Genomic DNA, 5,333 nt, shown 5'->3' on the forward strand with positions numbered 1-5,333 from the left:
AGTCCAAGGAAGCAGTTAAACAAGACAACAGAAGCAAAACCATCAACACACATGATCAAGATCAAAGATCAAGATAATAGTATATCCTTGGGGCTTAGACCTAAATGTAAAGGTAATTGGTTAATGGTTCATACATGAGCTCAAAGGATACTTAATTATGTGCATGCTTATCCATGACACTAATCACTTGAAAGTTTTTGAATAACTCATGAAAAGACCCTTGACACATATCGTAACCTCAAAACAATTTCATCAAGTCAAGAAATTGGACTAAAAGTGATTAGAGAAAAGATTGGAATGCTTTGCAACTCAAAAATTGCAATACTTAAGTAATGTCAAGAAAGTATTCAGATACTTTCTTGACTAGTTTTCAAATACTTGTGCTAAGAACAAAGTATTAGAATACCTTATGAAAAGTATTCGGATACTTGATGAAGTATTCGAATACTTCCCGAAGAGTATTCGAATACTTACTGGGCAGGAAGCATTCCAACATCTAGTTTCGTACCAGCACCTATATAAACTCATTTATTGTGATTCAGAAGCATATGAATCACTGTTCCATTGATTTTACAATCATTCTTGATTGTTCTAATTGAATCAAACATATTCATTACTTGTTCTTACTCATATTGATCATAAAAAACCTTTGAGCTTTATTCTTGTGTCATTGATCAATATGGATAAGATTCAACTTGTATAATCTGTACTTTAAGAGTACAAATCCATTTTTGAACACTCTCTTTCTGTTTATTTGAGTTGAGGGTAGTGAAACCCTAGTGAAAATATCGCTCATAACCTAAGAAAGTGAGTGGAAGTGTAAAGGTTTCAAGAATCAAAATTCTTGAAGGTTGTAATGATTTATCAAGCACCCCTGAAGCTTGACCATTAGTTGAAAGTTGATTGAACGACTTCAATCTGGACGTAGGTCACAGTGGTGGTGACCTAACCAGGACATATCTTGTTTGCAATCTCTCTAACTCCTTATCTCTTTAAATAAGCATTGTTCGAATACTTGAGCATATTTAAATTCATACTTTGCATATTATTTGCTTGTATTAATTTCTATTCTTTAGACTTTACTTGTGTCAAATCATATAAACTCAAGAAATTTGTTTTCAAGAAAGAAAGTGAGGCATTTTGCGAAAATATTTTTAAAACTCAATTTACCCCTCCCCCTGAGTTTGAGGGCACTTGTCCAACAAGTGATATCAGAACTTGCACTCTTGTATAAAGAGCTTAACCGCTTTAAGAGAAGGGATGACCTCTTTGAACATTGATATGCCCCTTGAGGGAACTTTAACCACAAGACCTCCTTTCTTTAATGGCACCGATTATGTTTATTGAAAAAGTCGAATGCAAATATTTCTTGAGTCCATTGATTTAAGAATTTCGAGCATTGTTGATGAGATATATCAAATTCCCACCAAAAAGGATGATAACAATAATGATGTTCCAAAGAAAGTAAAGGAATTTTCGGATGAAGAAATTAAAGAAGCAAATTGGAATGCTGATAAACCCTTGGTTTACCATGATTTTAGGCCTTATTATACTTGAAATATATCATGAATTGCATGGAAATTAGGGTTTTATACCGTAAAGTCACAATAATTGAATATCTTGCTAACATGTTGTCATAATTCTTATTTCAAGGGATTTTTGACATCCATTATGGCTCTTTGGAACCAAAAGAATACAACAAGAGGAGTTGGAGACTTAAAGAAGCAAAAAGAAGCAAGATTTCAAGCATGTGCAAGCTGGAAGAGGACGTTTTGGCATCCAAGATAAACATTAAAACGCTCTATATGAAGAAAACAACAAGAAATCACAGGAGTAGAGCATTTTGGCGGCCAAACAGAGCGCCAAAATGCTTCAGAAGCAATAAGTTACCATTCGAAGAGGGCGTTTTGGCGCCCAACAACACGCTAAAATGCCCAGAGGCAGACATGAATACACTTGGAGAACGTTTTAGCGCACAAACAGCACACTAAAACGTCCATGCACGAACCAATCAGCCAAGATTTGAGCTAATGGATACAGATCGTGATATCTGGGATCAAAGCGGAAACATATCAATCTTGATTTATTAATTGATAGAGATCCAGGGGAAGATTTGATGGAAGATCATAACAAGGATTCAAAGCATAAATCTGTCAACCAATCTGCAAGATCATAATTGAAAAAAGGAAGCAATTATAGAATCAATTGCAAATCTGATAAGGATTCGTTGGGAGATTTGATGAAGGATACAACTTCAACGATTATAAATAAGGAGCTGAGGATCAGACCAAAACACCAATTCACAAGTTCAGAGAATTACATAGAGACCTGAAGGAGGAATCTTGTTGCAGAGCGCTGGTGAGGAACCAAGTCAACATCACACCAATGGAGGCTTGGGGTTCTCTTTTTTTACTATTATTTTTGAATTCAGTATGCTAGGCTAAACTTTTATGTAGTTAGGGGTAGATGGAACCCAATTGAATCTTTATGTTTATGGATTAAATTGTTCTTGAATTCTTTTCTTTTTGTAATTGAATAAATTTATCTGTCTTTAATGTTTTCTATGAGTTTGCTCCTTATAGATTGATTTTGAGGAATTGTATGACAATAGGGATGTTGGTGCATGAACCCTGACTTGGTAAATTTATCATAATCCTTGTGATCTAGGGATAGACATAGGGTAATTGTGCAATCTTGAAATTCTTGATCTTAATGCATGTTTTCTTGGGGAATAACCGGGGAACTAGGGTTCTTCTGAGATCACATAGATTTAGGGTAACAAGGAATTGAGCCCTAATTAACTTAGAAAGAATTGATTGGCAATATATTAAGAAAATATTCTTGACTGTTTAATTCATAACATAACAATGATATTGGGGGAAGTCGAAACCCTAACTATGCTTGTTTTACATCCTTAACCAATCATCATCTTTTCACTTATTCTTTTTAATCCTGAATTTTCTTGATTGAATGTTATTACTTGTTTTTAATTTTAAGTTCTTCGGTTACAAATTCTCTCAATTCCAATTCTTGATTGTCCAACTAAAACGCGATTAGCGAACTAGTGCTTGAAAAATCCGATCCTCGTGGGAACGATCTCGTACTCCGGTACACTTTATTACTTTACGACCGGTGCACTTGCCGAGTCACAACAAGTTTTTGGCGCCGTTGCCGGGGATTGAATCCTTCAACATTAGAAGTAACTAATTACCTTTTAGATTGGACGTTTTAATTTTCTACACTTTGAACATTCTTCAAAAACATTTTCTGCATTAAAATTCTGCATCAATTTTCTGCATATTTTCAAGATAGTAGTATATCCTTGGGGCTTAGACCTAAATGTAAAGGTAATTGATTAATGGTGCATAAATGAGCTCAAATGATACTTAATTATGTGCATGCATTATCCATGACACTAATTACTTGAAAGTTTTTTAATAACTCATGAAAAAGACCCTTGACATATATCGTAACCTCAAAACAATTTTATCAAGTCAAGAAATTGTACAAAAAGTGATTAGAGATAAGATTGGAATGCTTTACAACTCAAAAACTGTAATACTTAAGTTCTGTCAAGAAAGTATTCAAATACTTTCTTGACTAGTATTCGAATACTTGTGCTGAGAACAAAGTATTCAAATACCTTATGAAAAATATTCGAATACTTGATGAAGTATTCGAATACTTAACGAAAAATATTTGAATACTTACTAGGCAGTATGCATTCCAACAACTAGTTTCATACCAACACCTATATAAACTCATTATTGCGATTCAGAAGCATATGAATCACTGTTCCATTGATTTTACAATCATTCTTGATTGTTCTCATTGAATGAAACATATTCACTACTTGTTCTTACTCATATTGATCATAAAATTCCTTTGAGCTTCATTCTTGTGTCATTGATCAATACATATAAGCTTCTACTTGTATAATCTGTACTTTAAGAGTACAAATCCATTTCTAAACACTCTCCTTCTGTTTATTTGAGTTGAGGGTAGTGAAACCCTAGTGAAAAGGTTGCTCATTGCCTAAGAAAGTGAGTGGAAGTGTAAAGGTTTCAAGAATCAAAATTCTTGAAGGTTGTAGTGGTTTGTCAAGAACCCTTGAAGCTTGACCATTAGTAGAAAGTTGATTGACCGGTTTCAATTTGGACGTAGGTCACGGTGGTGGTGATCGAACCAGGATATATCTTGTTTGTGATCTCTCTAACTCCTTATCTCTTTGCATAAGCTTTGTTATAATACTTGAGCATATTTAAATTCATACTTTGCATATTATTTGCTTGTATTAATTTCTATTCTTTAAGCTTTACTTGTGTCAAATCATATAAACTTAAGAAATTCATTTTCAAGAAAGACAGTGGGGCATTTTACGAAAATATTTTTAAAACTCAATTCACCTCCCTCTTGAGCTTGAGGCTACTTGTTCAACAATGGCATCACGAAAAAAAACTTGCTACACCCTACACTACAGCTAGTAGAGTCTGCAACGTTCAAAAATTTGAATGCATGTTTGCCACATGGCAACTACAACGTTACTCCTGTTAGTTGCAACAAGTATAGTCCCAACGGTCAGATGGCTTTACTCATTGCAACCAAGGGCGAATTTAGTTTTATAAATACCCCACCACGCCCCATTCCCCGTCCCTCATTTTCACATTTTCACTCTATCTCTCAACCGCTATACTTACTCTCTGTAGAAATTATTCTGCCACATATTTTAATGATAAGAAAATGTGTGCAATACAATAAATGTTATCTTAATAGTTAATAAATACATGATGACAGGTAGAGTTGCCAAAACGGGCTCGGCTCGGCTGGCTAAGTTTTATAGCTCACTCACAAAAGCGGGGCAGGGCGAGCTGACTAATTTTTTGGCAGGTTGATGGCGGGGCAGGGAGGGTCAGTGTAAAATAGATTTGGGCTGGCAGGCTAACTCGCCCCGCCCTCCAAACGAGGCGGAAAAGACCGAGTTTTTCAGTCCACTTTCAAAAGCGGGGTGGGGCGGGTTGCCCATTTTACCACCTCTAATGACATATGTCACGTCACATCCAAAACTATCAGGAATAATCTTGTCATTCAAAGCTCATATTCTGTGCTAAATACTCATTTTTCAAAAAATGAAAGAAATCTGAAATATGGTTGAAAATAAATATAAAGATAAGGGTAGTGTAAAAATAGTGTAAAGATAGAGATGTTCGTGGTCTGGATTGGATCGATTTTGAAAGAAAAATCATCCAATCCGATCTCTTCGACTTAATCACTTAATTATCTATTTGGTTTGGATTCTTTTTAAAATCTAATCCAATCCAATTCAATTTTGTTCG

Source organism: Gastrolobium bilobum, unplaced genomic scaffold (assembly GCF_033153095.1).
Source record: "Gastrolobium bilobum isolate Gb01-03AN ecotype WA unplaced genomic scaffold, APGP_CSIRO_Gbil_v1 utg15598, whole genome shotgun sequence".
Classification (NCBI taxonomy): domain Eukaryota; kingdom Viridiplantae; phylum Streptophyta; class Magnoliopsida; order Fabales; family Fabaceae; genus Gastrolobium; species Gastrolobium bilobum.